A 21,421-nucleotide genomic window follows, 5' to 3' on the forward strand; every position below is an offset into this window, starting at 1 on the left:
TAAAGTCACCCACATTCATAAAAACGAGCTGCGGCGCCAGGCGCTACCAACCGCCTCCAATCGCCCCCCCCCAAAAAAACACCCTTCCAAACATCTCTCTTTGGCACCCCTCCTCAATCAGGACTTCGGCTCCCCCAGAGGTCCCCTCCCCCCTGAAAACGCGGTCAGATCCCAAATCCAGCGCGAGGCTCCAGCATCTCTCTCCATCCCCCGCCCTCCGCACCCATTTTTTTTCTTTTCCACCATCCCCAGGCCGCGGTTCTGATGCTCTCCTATTTCTCGAGAATCGCCATGCAGCCTGACGCCCTCAGTCTGCTGGGGGTGGGAGTGGGGGATTGGGTGTCCGCTTTCCACAACCTGAAACTTGCAAGGCCTTCATAAGTTCCTGGCCGACCCCCAACCCCGGAGGCTGCACATGCCTATGTCACTTAACCCCTCCAGGTGCTGGGGTGGGGGTGCATCACTCTCAAACATTCCCCCTAAGCTCCTTCAGCCCCCTCCTTCCCCCTGCAAAGATCTGCCGAGTGCCTCTTCTCGCGAGCCTCCAAGTCCCCTCGGGGCTCTCAGGTCTCCAGAGACTGAAAAGCCCGCAACTCCCCGCCCCTCCGTCTCCAACCGGGAGCCTCCGCACCTCGCGCTCCCGCTCGCCTCCCCCGCGACGTGCGGAAAGCCGCTCTCCGCTAGCTCCGGAACCGTTAACCGCCCCCGCCCGACGCCTCCCAGGAACCGAACCGGACCCGGCCACGGGAGGAGGGGGTGGTCAGCCTCGGGAGGGAAGGGGACCCAGCCCCAATGGAAAGTGCACCCCGACTCTGAGGATTCTCAATCAGCCAGTGAACTCTCGCCGGCAGGGCCCTTCCTGGACACCCCCTCCTAAGCCCCCTTGTCTCCTCGACGCCCCCTCACCTGAGGCAGCGGCTCTCCTCCCCTTGCAGCGGCCCCGGGGCGCAGGCGCGCTCACGCACGCGCGCACCGGGCCTGAGCGCCTAGGCTAATGGCTGGGCCGAACCGCTCCGGGGACGCTGAACCGCTCCGCGCACCAGCCGCTGGACTCTGCGCCGCAGCTGCCAACCAGGCTGGAGCGCTGGCCCGGCCCCCAGCGGCCTGCCGCTCCGCCCTCTGCTATTGGCCCGCGGCTATAGCCCAGTAGCGTTCCCATTGGCCCGAGGCCGCTCCAGCGGCTGTCCATCACCTCTTGTTTACCCTGTCTGCGGGCAAATCCAGCCAAGCCGCCCCATCAACTCCGGCCCCCATTGGTCAACAGCGCGTCCTTCCCCACCTCTCAGGGGTCTGTTTTACATAATTTATGCACCGGGGGCCATTGGCCAATCAGCACAGGCTTGTTTATATAATGAATGTAAGGACGTTTTTCATTCATAAAAAACGCGACCTGAGGGGGAAGCTTAGCTGAGTCAGTGAAGAACTTAAAGGGGCCGAGGGCCTCGAAGAGCCGCAGTTCCTTCCTTCCCTGCAGCTCTCCCAACTTTTTACCGAGGCTTGGCTCTTTTCCCTTCCCCATTTACCCCTACTTCTCTCCCCCCAACGCCCCCCAGCAACACCACTGCCAGGACTGGGCCGCTGGGCGCCAGTCGTTTGCAGCTGCAGCACCAAGCGAATTTATCATTTTAGAATTCGGGCGACAGGAATCCGTCATTCCACCAGGAGAGAAACTCGCTGACCGACCTGGGCGTTCGGCCCATAGAAACACAGAAAACGGAAACCGAGCGCTCTAATCTTAGTTACCTTTAAGAGAGGCCTTACTTTCCTTTAACTAGGTTTCCAGTGGGGGAAGAATTAGCAGCATCTCCGTTTAAAATCTGAGCTCTCAAACAGATTTTAGTTACTATTTTATACTGGCCGGCCAAGACCCAACCAAATCCCGTTTTCTCCCCACGTCTAATTGCGGTTTATAACCGCCAGAGTGGGTTTTGGATCCGAAATGAGGGAGGGTCGGCGCTCAAAGAAATCCTCTCCGAGGACTGCACCAACCAGTCCGCAGACCTAGAAATAGAAACATAAGGCCCTCCGAAACGGGCTTGCAGAGTTCGATCGCCTGCCTCCCTCCCGGGGCTGCTGTTTTCCATTTAAGTGTTGAATGCAAGATGGTGTGTTTGCGAATTAGATCCCGTGCAGCTGGGAACGACGAGAAGCTACTCCGCTTGCCAAACGACCGGGCACTAACTGCAATTGCTGAGATTCTTAACAGGGTGTTCCAGGAAACAAATAAGCAGTCCTCTCCCCTCTCCGCCCCCTCTGCCCCCTCCTGCAAGGCCGTGGGGCGGCTCTGTGCTCTCCCCCAGGATTCCGGGGCTTGTGAGGGAGCTCTTCTGTTCTCGTTCTGTTCGTGTGCCCTGCCTTTCACCCCCGCGTGCCGGCGGTGGGGAAGAAAGACGCCAAGTATCAGGGGAGTGCGCCTAGAAAAGGGAGCCCCAGGCAACTCTGGGGCTGCCTCATACCACCACCATGGGGAATGCAGTGTGGCTTTCTGGGAAAAAAATTTTAAGTAAAAATTTGCCCACTTTCTTTTCTGCTTCCACTTATGGGTTCTTGGTCTGTCGTTTATAGCCAAGAAATGTTGGAATTCACCAAAGGAAACCAGGAGTTCGGAGGCCCAGTGCTGACCAGGCATGAGACTTTGCAAGAGAGTGGGGTGGGCGTGAGCGGGTGGGTGGGAAAGCGCTCTGAACTTTTAACACGCAGTTCCATGATATTTAATTTCCTAGGAGAGCAATTTGCTACCTACCCCAGCTCCAGTGGAGTTTTCCCTTAGTGCCTCTCCAGGTAGTGCCATTTCTGTTTGGCAGCTAAAGTACAGCCCTAGCCCAGCTGTGCTCCCAGTGTGTTGCTGAGGGCTGTCTCCCTGGCTAGACTCAGGGCCCAGATTAGCTCCCTAGTCCTCCTCCTCCCCAGCTCCTCCCCAGTCTGCCCCCATCCTGCCACACCTCATCCCATCTCATCCTGCTCTCTGATCTAGTTTCTCCAGAAGAGGTTTTGAATTCCTCTTCGCTTCAATCTGTCTTCAGGCCTCAGCCTGGTAGGCCTGCAGCCCATGGGGCCACATAAACCTTGGTGCATCATCACACTGGCTATAGGGAAACAGTGCAGTATGCTTCACAGCGACTTCCTCCATGGGATTGAACTTGAGGCCTGGAGTGTGACTTGGATGACCTTTGCCTCGAGCCAAGGCTCTCCATCCCACCTTGGGAAGAAAAGCTGATATTTCTGGATTAAGTAGTAATAAATAGCAGCTTAGTTGGGGGGAGGGGAGGAGTTGAGGGAGGGATTTTTATGAGAAGATTGTCACAGACACGAGATCATGGAGGGATTTACATCAGAGTAAAGCTCTTGCCAATTAATTATTTAGTCATTCGGTAAACATTTATTTTGTACTCAATACTCGGCCAAACCCTGTGCTCAGCAAAAAAGTTACAGAGATGAGTAAGATCCAGTCTTTGTCTTGGAGGAGTCCACCATCTATTGAACCATTTCAACGGCTGAAGTTTACTTAATGTATAACCTGTTCATGCCAGGTACAATTCTCTACAGATTATCTCATCTAGTCCTCATAAGAATAGAACTGAAGTGGTCTCTACTGTTAATATCTGCACTTTATAGACAAGAAACGGAGGCACAGAGAGATTAAGTAACTTGCCAATAGTTGCACAGCTTGTAGGTTTCTGAACCTGGATAAGCACTAAGGCAGGCAGGCTCCAGAGCCCATAAGTGGCCGACTTAGCATGTGCCTTTGTTGCTCAGGAAACCACCAGGAAATATCATTTGAACCCCAAATGGTAGAGGGCAGAACTGGTTGAAGTCACAGGGAGGCAGATTTTGAGCTCAGTATCGGGTTCGGAAGAGCTTTGGAATGTTTGGAGTGGCCCCAAAAGGAATACTGCTGCTGGTAATGAGTCTCCTGTGACAAGAGGCATTTAGGCAGAAAGATTTAGTGCAGAGATACTACTGCACTGGGTGGCGTAGATGAACTCAGAGGATTGCTCCAGCTCTGAGAATATGACTCGTGTTTGACAGGGGTTCAGGCCCTGGGCCCAGGCACCTTGCCTCTGCTGTGACATGTGAGGGTGTAACTCATGATGAACTACCTTGCCAGACTGATGCCTGGGCCCAGAGTTTGTTCCTTACTGTTAAGTGTTTATGATGTTTTTTTTTTCTACACTTCTTCCTTCTTTTCTTCTGCTTCTCCTTCTTAGTGACTTACCTCCCCCGCTCCCGTCCCCATCCCACTCCCCGTCTTCTTGAATTATCTTTGCCTTTAAAAAGAGTTAAGGGTCGGTATTTAGAAGTTCTTTGTTTAGTACACCGAGTCTTTCCTCCTAAGAACATTACTTACATTGGAGGATTTGTCCAGCCTGTGTTCTGATGTATCATTCCCTCTCCTTCAGGAGAGAAACGGGACTGGAAAAGACAAGAAAAAGAGAGACCAGCCCTCTGGAACATTCATCTAGTGTCAATCTATCCTTTGTTCTCTGGCAACAGCAAAACTCAATCACAGTAGGATAACTAGCCCCTTGTTCTTCGATTTGCAATGTGTTTTCAGAGGAATAACACAGAAGGATAGAAAAACAAGTCCCTTGCCCCCATCCTGAAAGCTTCTGTTTCCCTTTAGAGGACTGCTTTTAAAGTCTTCCCCTAAAACCCCAAAAGCGAGTTAAAGTATAATGCAGGTAACCCTGCCTTGAGCCGATCAGCAAGATAGCAGTGGGAAATGTGGCAGCATGGTGATCTCAGTCTCTCTCACAGTGGGACAGTGCCTCCCCTTCCTCTGATCGAAATGCTGCCGGAAGTGTGGCCCTGTCTGGAGGTGAGGGTGTGGGCTACGTGACCCTGGTGGGGGTGGTCCTTTCCCATTCTTGTATAATACAGGGGAAGGGACTGGAGGACTGCGTCAAAAAGGTGCAGCAACGTTTTTCTTGTCTTCAAGGGATAAAGGATTCTATCTGGTTGGCACACCTTCCTTTGTAAAATTCAGATATAAATACCCTAAAAACTGAGGCAAGAAAAGAAAATCTTTTCGATTCAAAGTCTATTTAAACGAATAGGTGCCATATTGTCTTCAGGGTTCTTTGTAGTCAGGGAATAATAATAGCTGACATTTACTGAGTGCTTAATATGAGCCAGACACTTTTCCAAACACTTCACATGTATTAGCACGTTTAGTCCCAACAACAGCCCTCTGAGGGAGGTACTATTATTATCACCTACACTTTTCACAGATGAGGAAGGTTAGGTGCAGGGAGGTTACATAAATCGCTACATGGCTAGCACACAGTCAGAGGGAGACTGTACCCACGGGACCCCCTCCAGAGCCCGGCCAGTAACCACTCTGCTGGGCTGTCTCAGCTCCAGAGAAGGTGTGTGTGCTTAGTGACAGTATCTGACACCAAAAAATCATGTTACTGCACCAGGCCATTTAGGGGCTTTGCCTATACTAACCCCCTTGATTTTCCTAACAACCCTGTGATGTAGATATCATTATTATCCCTATTTCATGCATGAAGAAACTGAGGCACAGAGAAGTTAAGTAACTTGCTGAAGATCGCATAGCCAGTAAGAGGTGGAGTCAGGAGCCCATCACAGATCTTGTACAGAGTCCTTGCTCCGGAACACTTTACCATGAAGTCTTAGCTCCAGCCATCTTCCAACTCTGTCGGTTTCCCTCATCTTGCCTTTGGGGCTCTGGCTGCTTCCTTGCCATTCTCCTGAGAGTCACTGTGCTTCCTTGGGAATGTGCTCCAGCAAATCCAGGCAGACTTCTGAATTATTATCTTGGGCCAGCTCAAATCTGTCTTCATTAGAGCCATGTCAGAAAGAGACTAGAAATTACCTGCACTGAGCATCCCCTAGATGCCAGGCTCTGTGCTAAGACACTTCGCATACATTTTCATTTAGTGCTTCCATTCCTTCTTGGAGGTGGTGATAATACCCAGTTTGCAGATGTGAAAACAGAGGGTCAAAGTGAGATTTTAAAAACCATGTCTGAGCCTTCACAGTCAGGAAGGAACAAGCCAGGCCTCTGATCCAATAGGCTGACCCTGTGACCCACTGGCCTAGTGGGGCCTCATTCCTTTCCCGGCTCACTTCCTGAGCTTGAGGACACCCTCTCTCCTACCTCTTTCTCCTAATTCTCAATTCTTACATTTTATAAAACATCCACTATCAAGAAAACTTGGGGGCACATGTTATATTTAGATTCCTGACTGCTGAGGAATTTCTTCCTTAAGCCCCAACCCTTACCAGAACTGTAGGGTGAAAATCTTTGGAAACTTCCCATGGCTTCTTATTGCCTTCAGAAAGGAGTCCAGCTCCAGAACAGGATCTTTACTGCTCCCTGGTGACTCTGCAGCCTCTCCCGAGCCTCCTAGACCTTGGGTCTGGCCATGCAGGACAGAGCTGCCTGTTCCTTGAGCACGTCACTCATCAGCATCCTGTTCTACCTCTGAGGCCCGTGAAGGGTCCCTGCATGAAAGAGCCTCAGGTTGCTGGGCTTCTGGGGGATCCCATGTCTGATCTTTAGAGTTTTCCTGCTCCTTTTCCATAGTAGGTTGTCAAGCGGAGCTTCTCAATACATTAAGAACACGCTTTTCCAGCAACCCCTCATGTTCGCTGGGATTTTCTGCCTCCGATGTACCATGTGCTTGGAAATCAACAAACCAAGGGAGTTTGAAACGGGCGTCCACGGGTTCTGAGTGAGAGCTAAAGGGCCTCCTCCAATGAGGAAGTGGATGAACTTGAATGTGTAGACTTGACAAAATCTATTTTGACCTTTCGGAGTCCTCTTTTTGCTTCCTTCCGTGCCTTTAGTGGAGAGTTTCCTATGGCCAGGGGTTAACCCTTGCTTGGATGTGCTCAGATTTGAGCCCCTGAAATCTGAGTAGCAGGGTAACCTAGAACTTGCCCTCCTCCAGCTGTGAAAGGCTTGTGGCGTTGCCCCACCATCCTACTGGGCCAGCAGGCTGAGGGGATGGTGGGGCTGGGAGGTGCATTATCTCATGGGCCTGCTTCACCGTGGCAGCTGGAGAGCGGGTGGTGGCTCTTTCAGCTCTTGGCTTGGTTTGTGAGTGCCCACCCCAGCTCGGGCTCTGTCAGGCCTGTGAAGGGGGCTGTATTTATTTGGAGTTGGACAAAGGGAAGATCAACTCTGCCCAACTGGTAATAGAGCCCTCAGGTGAAATGCTCCACCAGTGTGGATTCTATCACAAGGCTTCAGATGGCGCGTCCAGCCTGCCCGTTCACCCTGCAGCAGTCTTCCCGCCTATTGCCACCTGAAGCCAAACAATCAGCGTGTTTAAAACAAGTAGGTGGCTTCTGCTGACCCTTCCCCACCTAGATTCTTGCTAATAGTCTGTCTCTGGCCCCCAACCTCTGGGACGTAGGGCAGCTTCCATTTAAACCAGAGCCCACCTGAAAACCTCTCCGCACCCCTGTTCCTCTCCCTTTTTTGCCTTCTCGCTCATTAAAAAGCCAAACTACTTGGCTGGAAAGGTAGAGTTTGAGCACCGCATCTCATCCCAGGAAAGCTCTGGCTGCTCAGCAGCACTGAGGCGCCGGGTGCTCTGCAGTCAGGCTCTGCCTCGGGCAGGACGCAGGTGCTCGTAAAACCATTAGGGACCATGGTTTAGATGCCATCTCCTGCTGCTGTGCCATCGCTGGATATCTAGGAGGCTAGAAGTTCGGCATCTGACTCTTAAAAGGGATTATCAGCTTGATGTAAGCGAATGCTCAGGCATCTCATTTGTGGCTTATTTCTTGTGTTTGTTTACTTTTTACTGAAGTATAACATACATACAGGAAAGTACACAAATCATAAGTGTGGAGCTTGAAGAATTTTCACAAAGCAAGCACCTCTGTGCATCTAGCATCCAGATTACAGAACATTTTCAGCTCACCCCCCCGAAGGACCCCTCATCCCCTCCTCTAGTCTAGTGACTGCTCCTCCCCGTGCTCTACAAGGGTAGCCACCTTCCGGGCTTCCAGCATCACAGATCAATTTTGCCTGGTTTTGTACATTATACAGATGGAATCATACAGTACATACTCTTTTTTTTTTTTTTTTTTTTTTTTTAGTTTCTGCTTTATAACAAAGTGAATCAGTCATACATATACATCTGTTCCCGCATCCCTTCCCTCTTGTGTCTCCTTCCCTCCCACCCTCCCTATCCCACCCCTCCAGGCGGTCACAAAGCACCGAGCTGATCTCCCCGTGCTATGCAGCTGCTTCCCACTATCTATCTACCTTACGTTTGGTAGTGTATATATGTCCATGCCTCTCTTTTGCTTTGTCACAGCTTACCCTTCCCCCTCCCCATATCCTCAAGTCCATTCTCTAGTAGGTCTGTGTCTTTATTCCTGTTTTACCCCTAGGTTCTTCATGACATTTTTTTTTTTCTTAAATTCCATATATATGTGTTAGCATACGGTATTTGTCTTTCTCTTTCTGAGTTACCTCACTCTGTATGACAGACTCTAGGTCTATCCACCTCATTACAAATAGCTCAGTTTCGTTTCTTTTTATGGCTGAGTAATATTCCATTGTATATATGTGCCACATCTTCTTTATCCATTCATCCGATGATGGACACTTAGGTTGTTTCCATCTCCGGGCTATTGTGAATAGAGCTGCAATGAACATTTTGGTACATGTCTCTTTTTGAATTATGGTTTTCTCAGGGTATATGCCTAGTAGTGGGATTGCTGGGTCATATGGTAGTTCTATTTGTAGTTTTTTAAGGAACCTCCATACTGTTCTCCATAGTGGCTGTACCAATTCACATTCCCACCAGCTACATACTCTTTTGTATCTGGCTTCTTCAACATTATGTTTGGAAGACATCCATTTTGTAGTGTGTACTTGTGTTTTGTTTATTCTCTTCGCTGTACAGTGTCCCACTGTATGAATATATTACAACTGATTTTTCCATTTAATTGTTAATGGACATTTGGGCAGTTTCCAGTTTTTTGCTATTATTAATGACGTTGCTTTGAACACTCTAGTGAGACTCTAGTATATGTCCTTTGGTAAACTGCAACCTGATTTTCATTGTTCATTTAAGATATAGTCACAGAATTCATTTTCTTGTCTCACTTTTCTTTGAAAAGTGGCAGAGACTCATGACAAAAATCTCAAGATCACAGAAAGGTACAGAGCGGAAAATAAACACCCCACATCACCTCCTAGCCCTACCCATTCTTCAGAATCATGCACTATTAACAGTTTCTCAATATGTTCTACTGCCTAGACAATCATATCTAAGTATATGCATTATAGCCTTTAAAAAAACACAAATTGGACTTTACCACACTGTTTTTCTGCCCCCCGCCCTTGCTCCCGCCATCCATAGCACTGTAGAGGCCAGGTAATAAGTGGATGAGAGTGTTTGGCCATGAAAGGCAAACGGCCCTTCCCACCTGTTAGACTAGGCTGGGCTATCACTTTTAATAGGCCCTTACCTTATTAAGGTAAGACGCACGGGAGTTTACACAGTCGTAAATTTCATTTCCACGTCCAAAAACATTGGTTGAGTGGCCGGTGTCCTTGGCGTGGGGCTTGTCCGAGAAGAGCTCCCAGTCTGGTGGGAGGTGGGTGAAAGGCACAGGAACAAATAGCTATTATACAATGTTTACAGGTGTCGTAACCGAGGCCTGTAAATGGGTTCTGGGAGTACAAACGAAGGAGCAGTGAGTACATCCTGTTCGGGTCAAGGAAGGCACCAGAGAGGCTTGACATTTGGGCCAACCCTTGAGTGATTAATTACTAGGGCTTTGCTGGGCAGAGTGAGGAGGGAAGGGCCTTCCAGGCAGAGAGAACAGTGTTCACACACACCGAGGCCTCGCGGTCCGTGGAGGGTCCAGGGACTGGCAGCTGTTCATGTGTGGCTAAACTGTAGATGTTCAGGCCGGAAGGAGATGTGACTGAGAGGGGGCTAGAATGGATACTTGGGGACAGGGTGTCAGGCGTCTTATATAGTCATTCGAGGGGCGATCATTCACACTTTGGAATCATGGGATACACCTCATAGATGCTTACAGATATCAACCAAAAGGCACACGAAGACTGCTTCCAACATCATACCTCTGTATTGCCCTCCATTACAGTATATATCACATTGTTCATGTGTCCGAGTCACCCATGGGGCAAATTCCTCTAATAGGGACCCTTTGGATGCCTGTCTGAATTACCCAGCCCCAAACATAGCACCTGGCACTTAGCAAGAGGTCACCAAAGGATGAATGAACATGTGAGTATGCAAGCGATTTCTACTGAACAGCAAACCCTCTGCTCGAGAAAGGGGGTGGCTGGCTTACCCTCTCTTGGTGGATTTCTTTTTATGCATGGCCTGCTTCGGCCTGCCCACCTGGTAGGTGAAGACTGAGAAGCCAGTGACCTGGGCTCCGCCATAGCTCAGGTTGTGGGCTGAGAGAGGTGCTGCATTTTCTTAGCAGCAACACCTAGGCCCTGGGACACTGCCTTTCATTTCAGCCAGATCTGGGGGGGCATGGAAATTGGTGGGACCCTACAGCCTCGTCACGGCCCTTAGCAACCCAGAGCAATTCATACTGCACCAGAACGCCCCAATATCCCATTTGTATTTTGGAAATCCAGGCCTTGTTCAGAAGGAGGGGATCAGCCTCCTCATCGACTTGTTCAACCCACATCCTCCCCGACAGGTGCCCCCTTGCCCATTGGGCTGGCAATCTTGAACAGCTTTCCATTTCTCCTTGGGCCTGCCTGCTCCTCCTAAGTGTGGCCAGCTTTCTGGGATAGACTCCAGGGCACCTAGACCATCTCCTTTAGGCAGGCAAGAAAGATCAACATTTCAGTCTGACCACTGAGGAATTTTCTTCATCAGGTAACATCCTGGTTGGGAGGATTTCATGTGCCTTTTGACTTGAACTACCTTTGAAATCTTTCCTCACTCTTGTTGCTCCTTTCTCCATAACCTAATTGCTTCAGATATTTATCTGGGTTTTAGCTTGACCTTCCCACCTAGGAATGTTCATCTTTTTTTTTTTTTTTACAACTTTATTGGAGTATAATTGCTTCACAAGGAATGTTCATCTTGAACCAGGAAACTGATCTCAGGGTTTGTCCTGACAAGGTTGTCTCAGCCACAATAGAATATAAAAGCTAAATATGGTCTTCCTCTTCCTCCCTATATGTTAAACTGCCTTCAATGACAAGATGTACTTTCTCATTACGGGATCCATGTTTTATCCTTTCCAGCCCACGCATCCTGACTGGAATGCAGGCAGCATTCATTTACAACTATGTGTACACCTTGCAAATGTAAATGGTAATGAGGTAATCCATATGGTAATATGGTAATAGCTCTTATAGACTCCCTTCTGGAACCAGTTCTTGATTTATTCAAAGATCTTCAGTGGGTTAAACTACCTCCCCCTGCTTCCCGGATTCACAGCCTTCTCTTGCAGTTACTAAGTTACATCTGCACTCCTTGTGTGGTGAATGGAGGGTGGACATGAAGCCAAACGCCCACTTCTTAGCTCACCTCCATCACTACTAACTGACACAGGCTGGGATCTGGGACCCTCTGCTGCAGTGCTTGCACCTGGACAAATGTCTCCTCGAGCAACAAAATACAAAGAAACCATAAGGGACTAAAGATAACAGCGTGCATGCGCAGTTGGGGCAAATTCTTGACACAAGATACAAAAAGACCAAAAAAACCCCAGCTGCCGCTTCTGTAGATCTGGAAGCAAAAACAGGGTGTCAGGAGCAAAAGCAGCATACTGTGCATGCCCCCTGCACTCAACACCACCAAAGGGGTGGGCAGACCACCTAAGCCCCCGCTCTGGCCCGGCCCCTGGACTCACCCCTACCCTTGCCCCATATAAGGGACCAGCTCGCCAGCCCCCTTGGGGAGTGAGCAAGGGAACCCGTTACTTGTTTTGCTCCCCCTCTGCTGCAGCAGGGACCCCAATAGAGACTTGCCGGAATTTCTTGTCCGGCCTCCAGTCAATTTCTCTTGATTGCGGAAGGCCAAGAACCCTGGCTGGTATCATAACTACGTGACTGTTGGCAGGCCATTTCACTTCTCTGCACATCAGTCTCCTACTCGAAAAACGGGAATCACAACTCCTGCCTCACAGAGCTGTTGGATTGTTCAGTGACAGCCTGAGTGACGATATCCAGTGCCTAGTAGGTGTGGGCAGTGAACCTGGATTTCCCTCATGGCTCTGCCACTTGCTCAGTGGGTGAATTTGGGCAAATTCAATCTCTCTGAGACTCAGTCTTATCATTTGTAGAATAGAGATGATAATGCAAACCTTAAGATTTCCGAGGAGGAATAAATACAATATTCAAAAAGCACATAACGGAATGTCTGGCATAGAGTAAAAACATAATACATCTTCTCCCTCCCCTCTTCTCTGTATGACTGCAGCCACTAGGTGCTAACCTTTCATGACCACTACTGACTCTTTCAGTTTCTGCCCCCACCAACCCTGGTAAATTAAAGAGTTCCCAACATTTTACTTCTCAATGTATTATTTCCTCCTTTGTAGATTTCACTTAGTGTTTTCTTCTTAACTACTTTTCTCTGATGTCTAGTGTTTCTTCTTCATTGATTTCTGGAGGAACTAAAGGAGTTGGGTTGTATCTTGGGACAGAGGGCAGAAAGCCTGCATGAAGGCTGTGCTGTTTGAGTGGGACCTTGCGGAATGCAGAGGGGTTTAGAGATCATAGGTGGAACAGTGTGATAAAGGCACAAATGTGCCTGAGTGTGTGATATGTTGGCGGAAAACGGGTGTCATGTGTCTGAAGCAATGGTTTATAAAGTCACCCAGGTGTCCTGGCTCATAGCAATCATAATTTTCTTAGCGGACCACGAAGATTTTTTTTTTTTTTTTTAAAGACTACCACACCTAGAAAGATGGTACAGATGAACCGGTTTGCAGGGCAGAAATTGAGACACAGATGTAGAGAACAAACGTACGGACACCAAGGGGGGAAAACGGCGGGGGCAGGTGTGGTGGTGGTGCGATGAATTGGGCGATTGGGATTGACATGTATACACTGATGTGTATAAAATGGATAACTAATAAGAACCTGCTGTATAAAAAAATAAAATAAAATTCAAAAATTCAAAAAAAAATCATTAAAAAGACTACCACAAAAGCATGTGGTATATCATTCTATCACATGAACCAATAACAATTTTATTAGTAGAAAATGGGAATTTATTTTACATGTACATATAAAACCACAAGCATGAGCACATGTCTGTGAAATAAACAAGCTGTTGAAGACACGTGATGGGCTCTTCCTGAGGCTTTTCCATGAATTTTCACCAGGGACTTGTTTTTTTGCTTTGCCATCTGTAGGCTCTCACTAGCGCTAGGCAGAGCTGCTGGTGCCAAAGGTTTAACAAAAGTTGATGGGAGAAAACTTAACGTTGGGGAAAATTGTATCTTTGAGCACAATTTGGACAAGACTCCATTATTCCATTTTAGTAAAGGAACATTTCTTTCCATTGGATGGGGCTTCTGAGGGCCACTGAAATGCAGCCTGCCATACCAGAGGGCTGGGCTGGATGCAGGGGTGGGTGGTAGGGAGGGTGGGGGAGGTGGAGGGCAGAGGAGGGTGAGTTTGGAGGGAGTTGGGTAGGGACTGTGTGTTGGTGATCTGAGGAATCTGGATCTGGTTCCTTGAGCAAGAGGGAGCCAAGGTAAGTAGTTCTGGAGTAGGGGAGGGACAAGTGGAGAGGGGAAATCTGCAGAAGACAAATCAAATGGGTGAAGGGTGGCTTGAAGAGCATCAGAGCAGAGAGGTGAGAGGAAAATCATGCAGCTTTCAGATGAAGAGAGAGGGGGATCGGAAAAGTATCTGTTAGGTGCCTTCTTGTCCAGGGCCAGATCACTCCAAAGTGCAAATAAACAGGACGGAGTCCACAGGAAGGATGGGGAAGGCTGTCTATGGGCTGCTGGTGCTCTGAGTGCCTCAGAATGACTGGCGTCAACCCAGCACACCCTTCTGCTGCTGCTTTCTGCCTCTGCTGGCTGGCAGAGAGGAGGGAGAAAGGAGGTCCAAATCCCTTCAGTGAGTAAGTGACTAAGCACACGCCAGGCTGGGGAGGAGGCTCGTGTTTGCTCCTCCCCCTGCCTCCCTGCCCCCCACACACCAGGGATTTCTTCCAGGGGCCCTTCATCAAGCCTGACCATGAATGGTAGAGGTCAATTCAAGCTGTTTTCCACCCAAGTCCGCCGTTGACAAGTAACAGAATCCTGCACACTGTTACATTTGTTATTTTTAAAGACTTGGTACATTATTACTTGTTAAGGGAGTAGGGATCAGAAGTAGAATTTGTTCTTTTCAACAAGCAGTCATGCATATCTGTCATGATACTTAAAATTTTTTTAAATTTATGGCTTAATTCCAATCAGAGAAATTTTGGATATTTAATACTCGCTTTCTTAGTAGTTTCCCTCAAATTGTTTTTAATTTTTTAAATGAGTCTTCCCAATTCACCCAAACTGGGAATTTCATCTTTGAAAAGTTTTTAAAACATTACAGATTATAAAATCATTATATACCCATTGTGTACAATTAGGAAAATACAAAAAAAAACAATTAAAAATAAATGAACAGGTACCCATAATTCTAGAAATGAATACTGTTGACATTTAAACATATTTTTTCCCTGTCTTTTTTTTTGGTGGGGGGGGCACTGTTTTTCATAATGGAGATTTTTTTTAACATAACTTTGCATTTTACCTAGCATGATATCACAGACATGTCCCCCAGGGCATTAAACACTCTTCATAAATTCCATTTTTAAGTTTTGCCTAATGTACCTTCTTATGGCTATAACATCATTTACTTGTTTCCCTGCTGTTGGATATTAGGCTGTTTCCAGTTTTTTGAGGTTAGAAACAACACTACCATGAACATTGTGTGTGTGTGTGTGTGTGTGTGTGTGTGTGTGAGTATAGGTGTGACTGTTGGAAATCTGGCCATACTTTGTTGCCTATCTCAGATGAGGGTCAAAGGCTCCCTCCCATTGTGAATGACAGCTGTCAGGCAAAGGGAGGGCTGGGCCAGAGGCATCCATCTGGCTCCTGGGAGAGGCAATAAAACTCAGAGCACAGGGGTGTTATAAACATCAGGGAGGTCTTGCAGTTCCACTTGGTAATGGGGGAATCTAAAGGACAGTTTTCAAAGGAAACATAGAGGTTTTCAAAAAGTCATTTGAATTGATTGGGTTAGTATTGTTTGGCTTTTAAATTACATGTGTTAAAAGATAGAGGATCTAATGAGTAGAGAGTAGCAGTTGCTTTGAATAAAAACTGGTAGGAATAGGCAGACATTGTCTTCTGTGCAGGCCGGCTCCCTTGGTGAAGCGGTCCCCCGGGAAGGAGCTTTGGGGTCAGCAAATCGGAATTCTGACTTGAGCTGAGCTATCTCAGGGCAAGTTGCCTGGCCTCTCTGAGCCTCAGATTCCTCACTTACAAACTGAGGTGGATGAGGACACCATCATGGCTCACCTGCAGTTTGTCGAGAGGAACTGAACACCAAGTAAGGGGGAGGAAGTGGTGGCTGAGGCTGTGCCCTGAGGAGTTGCTAAGGCATGTTCTTGACCCAGAATTCTAAATAGATGTGCCTGTCCTCAGGATAGCCCAACCCAGAAGGCCCACGCTTAACAGGACATGGAAATGAGGGGGGAGTCCTGGGTTATATTTTCAGAATTCACTGCAGGGATCTTAAGCGATCTCTCTTCAGGCGTTTAATAAATGGTTTAATTTGCACACACTTGGTTTCCATAACTGATAGTTCAACGCTGTGCTTCCCACGCCAGCACCCCCCAGCCTGGTTGGGGACAGGGCTGGGCTAAGAGAACGCTGAAACATTGCATTCCTCTCTCAGACACTTTAAAACCCTGCAATCAAAGCTGAGGCCTTATTCGGAAACAACTGTATCCAATGACAGCTTATTATGGAAGGTTCTGAACTTCTAAGAATTCCTTAGTAGGAAACAAACAAAATACAAAGATCTCTTCCGAATTTTCTGCCACTAGGAATTTTTATCTTTCTGGCTTCTCCAACCGTGCTGCATGTTTGCTAAAACGTAGGCACACAGATACAGGGCATGTGATGCTTGGGTGGGCAGAAGGCTAGCTTCAGTGGGCCAGGGAGCTGGAGAAAGTTTGATTCAACTACCACGCATTCCTGGGAGGTAGATTTCTCCATTAGCTCACCACGGACATCAAGTAAAGATTTCTGTTGGGAGTGTGTTGGTGTGTTTTCAGATCCCAGGCACTTCTGAATCTGTAGAATGATAGGAAAGAAAATCTTGATCACCTGTCATGTATGGGATGCTGACAGGCCCCGGGAGGTTTTATTTAGAGATATTCCAGGGGGAACTTACCATCCTGGCTTCATCTGCTCTCCTCTCTCAGGAGGAAAGAGTTACGCTTTTCCTGCTCCCACCCTGGACGTTTTATTTTCACAGTTCTCTGAAGTGCCCTCAGAGAGCTAAGCGTCTGGTTGAAGGCTCTGTGTATCTTTGCAACAGATTAGAACATATTCACATTTTATTTGTTCCCAGAGCAAATATTTCCCTTGGAATGAAATCGAAGCAGCGGAACAGGATCAGGCAGGACCCGCCACCAAAGACAGCCCCCCCAGCCCCCAGGGCCTACACAGTTGGTTCTCCCCTATTGGCTCACTTAGGCCATAGAGACCCATATTGATTCCTTGATTCATTCAGAAATAATCAGTGAGTCCCACCCATGAACCAAGCACTGTGCAGGTTACTGAAATAAAAAGAGAAACAGATTCTGTCCTCAAGGGCTCATAGTCAAGTAGAGGAGATAAGAGGTGTTTGTATATGAATGACTCTAATCTAGGTGAGAAAGATAAAAGTCTTCAGAACTCAGGAGATCAAATGCTCTGAGGTGGGTGATTATTCTGTGTGTATGTGTGTAAGGGTGGGAGGACAAGCGGAAGGTTGTGATGTGTATGTGCCTCTGTGTGTGTGTGTGTGTGTGTGTGTGTGTTAATGGGAGTAAGCCTATGTGTCCGTAGTAAGTGGTGGTAGTGAATGTGGGTGTGAGTGTGTGGTAGTGGAGGTGCTATGTATGCGTGTGTGCGTGTGTGCGTGTGTGTGTGTGTGTGTTGATCATGCTGGTGGTAGAAATGAGGTAGGAAAGACTTTTAGGCAAAGGGGGGTGGGTAGAAAAAAAGATGGGTGGAGTATATGTGTATGGTGAGGTGTGTATGTGTGTGTGCATGCGCGTGTGTGCGCGCGTGTGCGTGCATTGTCCTCAGTCGTGTTAGGGCTGAGAGAGGGAAGGTCTACTGGCAAGTGCAGACGGGGTGGAGGAGGAGGGCCCAGCAGGCAGAGGAGCTGTGCCAGCAAAGCCACGGAGGTGGGACAGCTCTGGGGGGCATGTGCAGGGGGAGGGTGGGTGGTAGGAACTACGCTAGAAGAGAGGGTTTAGTTTTGATAAATGCTTTCTGATCAAGACAATGACCAGTTGGCACACACCAACTGTCCCTTGTCCTAAGCTCCTGCTAGGATCTTGGGTTAAAGGAGTCTTTTCCTTCCCTGAAGGTCAGACCCCAGCTAGAAGTCAGGCCTCCTGACAATGTCCGAGCGCTCACCGCGCCCCTTCTCAACCAGTACTGCGCACCGGTGGTGCTTCTTACGGTTTCCAGTCTCACGAGACCTCAGGATAGTGAAGGTGGATTCTACTGGGCTCGGGGCAGGGGAGGGTTAAATGCTAGGATCCCGGAGGCAAAGGTTAGAAACCAGGCAGTATGTAGCTACCTGCCAGCAGAGCAAGGGGATCTCTAGCACTTCACGGGCTGCCTGGGCTAGGATCTGCATTTTGTGGAGCTTTTTAAAGAACAAACAAGGAGGCAGATGGTAGGAGCTGGCTCCCTTTCTCAAATTTTGGTTTGCTTTTCATTACTTTCCCCTTTCTAGATAGGGTCAAAGCTGCTGCATGATTAAACCTTGGCCAGATAAGAATGTTTTATTTCCATTTAATTAGGCAAGGAAAAGAAACTAACATTTATAGAAAGTCTAATATTTGCAAGATACATGTCCTTTTCATAGTTCTCTGAGAGGTAAATATCATCATCCTCATTTTAGAAATGAGAAAATTAGGGCTAAGAGAATTAAGGTAACTAGCACAAAATCACTCTGATAACTTCTGTAGTGAGTTCCCCATCACTGGTCTCCTAGCTGAAGCTTGAACCTGTCTGTTTGGCATAAAAGACCACACTCTTTTTATAACGCTTCCTGAAGTTTAGGTGGCAGCATGATATAGTGAGGTGATGGTGCATTTTGTCATCAGATGGACATGGTTTCAAACCCAAGCTCTTCCCTGTACTGATTGGGTATGTGAGCTTCTATTCCTTCCTTCCTTGGCAAATATTCAAGGGCCTGTTATATTCATGTTAAGCACTGAGCTGGGAACATATCAGTTAACTTCACAATCCCTGGCCTCTCAGAGCTCCAGTCTGGTGGATAGTGCAGACCATGAAACAGGCAATTGCAATGTAGTTTGAGAAGTACTGTGATGGGGAGGCACCAGATGCTATGGGAGCTTCTCTGTCCAACATGGTAGCCACTGACCCCAGGCTAGTGCTGCCAATGTAAAATAAATACTGGATCTTGAAGACTTAGTATGAAAAAAATAATGTTAAGTAACTCACGAATAATTTTTATATAGAGTACAGGTTGAAATGATAATATTGGGTTGGCCAAAAAGTCCGTTCGGTTTTTTTCTATAACATGAAAAACCCGAACAAACTTTTTGGCCAGCCCAATATTTGGGATATGCTGAGCTAAATAAAATATGTGATTAAAGTTAATTTCACCTGTTCCTCTTTACTTTTTATGTGCCTACTAGGAAATTTAAACTTACATATGTGGCTCACATTATATTTCGATTGAACAGCTCCACTCTGGAAGAATAAAGGCATGGGATGATATTTCCTTAGTGCAACGATCTAAGAACACTTATCACGTGAGTGCCCCAGGAAGGCACACAAGAGTTGCTTAACAAGTAGGAGTTTCTTTCCTTTTCCACATCATCTAAGTGGCCACTGTGGAAAGCGTTGTTCATTGTGGGACCCTCAGTCCTCTGATGTGAAGAGGGTGTCAGGTGACAGCTCCAGAGCCTCTAGTTCAGCCCCCCTGAGGATTCCTTAGTCTTTGGGTCCTACTTCTTGAGAGGTAGCTGTTGTAATCCTTCTCTCCCCTCCCCCCCCCCCAAAAAAAAAAATCAGGGCTGGCAATCAGGTGAAATAAATGTTGCTTATTGCCATGACCCCAAGCCATCTTTGCTTTTCTTTATTTTAGCAGAGGAAAGTCATGTGCAATATTTTGAGTCCGATGTTCAATATCTTCATTGAGTTGAAAGAAAAGAGGAACTGTTGGATTAATGATAAGGCCTTTTTTACCTATTAGATTCATAAAACTGGGAAAGGTCTTGGGAATTGACTAGTCTCACGGAGATGCTTGCTTCTCAGAAAGTGAGGCTCTGAGAGGCTAGGTGGCTGGCCTTGGGTAACAGAGCCAGCCAAGCTGGATGGGACCGGGAACCCACTCTCCCAATCTCCCTGTTCAACATGCATCTGCCACCCCACATTACCCATTCTTCTCTGAGGTGCTCCCTTCCAGCTCCTCCCTCCCAAAGGCTCTCCCTGTTTGGCACTTCGTCCTCTTCTGCTGCCTTCTCTCTCTGACTTGGTGTCTTCTCTTTAATGTCAGGGGTGGCAGAAATGGGAGTCAAAAGATGGAGATAGGATAAAGGATGGGAAGAAATTAACAAGACAAAGTGGAACAGAAAAAAAAAAAGAGAGAGAGATTTTGAATAGACATTAACAAATGAAGCCAGGGAGACTTTCTTGGTCTTAACAGAGGTTCAAGTGAGAAGACAACATGGGTGTGTTTAGAGGAGCATGGATTTGGCTTGAGCCTGGCCATATGGCTTTGGAAAAACCTTAGTTTCCTCATCTTTAATCAACTTCACTGGGCTGTAGTGAGGAGTAAAAGAGACCATGTTTCTGAAAGGACTTTGTGATCTGTGAAGCACCACACCCATTTTCGTTATTAACACTCATTAGAGGATAGGAGATGTCGGCTGTGAGAGCAGGATGAATTAACAGGGTGATACAGGTGCCAAAGAAAGCTAACGTGGCATCCAGAGCGAGGATGCGGCTCTGCACTTGTCCACCTGTTTCTGTACTGTGTTCAGTTCTGGGAATCGCAGTTTAAGAGGGACCTTGGCAAACTGTTGTCAGTCGCTCCACAGAAAGTTGCAAGAATAGCTTAGGGTCTGGGAGTCATGACATATAAGGGATGATTCAAGGATTTAGAGGATGTTTAGTCTGGAGGGAAAAAAATAAAGAGTTAGGACAAGGGAGCTGTTTCCAAGTATCTGAAAGCTGTCCTGGAGAAGAGAGGAGAGATTTGTTTTGTGTTGCTAGTGGCCAAGTCAGGGCCCAACGATGGGAGTGAATGGCCGGTGGATTTGGGTGCAAGAGGAGCCTATCTAAGGCTCAGAAAACCACTCCCAAATGGGCTTCCTGGGAAGGTGATGGGCTTCCCATCAGCGGAAATCTTCCAGCAGATGTGGGTGTGCACAGACAGATGCGGTGCTGGAGAATCTGGCTCTGGCTGGAGGAAGGGCTAAGTGCTCTCTGGGAGCCCTCCCATTCTGAGACCATGACCATGTCCTTCTGATCTGGCTTATCTTTCTTTGCGGCTTCCATCACCACTTTTTGCTGCCTTTTGACTTTTTGTCCCCCCCTGTGAATGTCTTTAGAGTTTTAGATTCAGAAATATTTCTGAATAATATGTGATAGTCTGGTTTAATGGAAAGTAGGAGGGAAGAACATCTAAAAACAAAGTCAGTTTTGTTACTTTTAAGGGCACACAGTAACCTGTTACGTGGGGGAAGGAGCAGGAACATGGTCCCCTGTGTTAGAAAATCTTGTAAATGTTAACAGCAAATGGCTCATTCTTCACTATTGTTTAAAACACAAACACAACTGCTTAAGGCCTTTGTTCTTGAATGCACCAGCATTTTCCTTGTTTACCCAATTCTTTTGTTAGCTACAGAGATTCAAGAAAACTCTCACTATAAGAATTCAGTATCGGGGGCCTCCCTGGTGGCGCAGTGGTTGGGAGTCCGCCTGCCGATGCAGGGGATACGGGTTCGTGCCCCGGTCTGGGAGGATCCCATATGCCGCGGAGCGGCTGGGCCCGTGAGCCATGGCCACTGGGCCTGCGCGTCCGGAGCCTGTGCTCCGCAACGGGAGAGGCCACAACAGTGAGAGGCCCGCATACAGCAAAAAGAAAAAAAAATAATAAAATAAAATAAAAAATAAAAATAAAAATAGAACTTTAGTGAGAGTAAGGTAGGGAATTCAT

General features: G+C 47.6%; 1 protein-coding gene across 1 annotated transcript in view; it reads right to left on the bottom strand.

Moving 5' to 3' along the window:
* Positions 1 to 990, bottom strand: part of ETV5 (ETS variant transcription factor 5) — a 57,043-nt gene extending 56,053 nt beyond the window's left edge. The window contains exon 1 of the mRNA XM_060099263.1: positions 907 to 990. The gene's annotated coding sequence lies outside the window, so the exon portion shown is untranslated. The remainder of the gene's footprint in view (positions 1 to 906) is intronic.
* Between the last annotated feature and the right edge of the window lie 20,431 nt (positions 991 to 21,421).

The sequence above is a fragment of the Mesoplodon densirostris genome, chromosome 5 (assembly GCF_025265405.1).
Source record: "Mesoplodon densirostris isolate mMesDen1 chromosome 5, mMesDen1 primary haplotype, whole genome shotgun sequence".
NCBI lineage: Eukaryota > Metazoa > Chordata > Mammalia > Artiodactyla > Ziphiidae > Mesoplodon > Mesoplodon densirostris.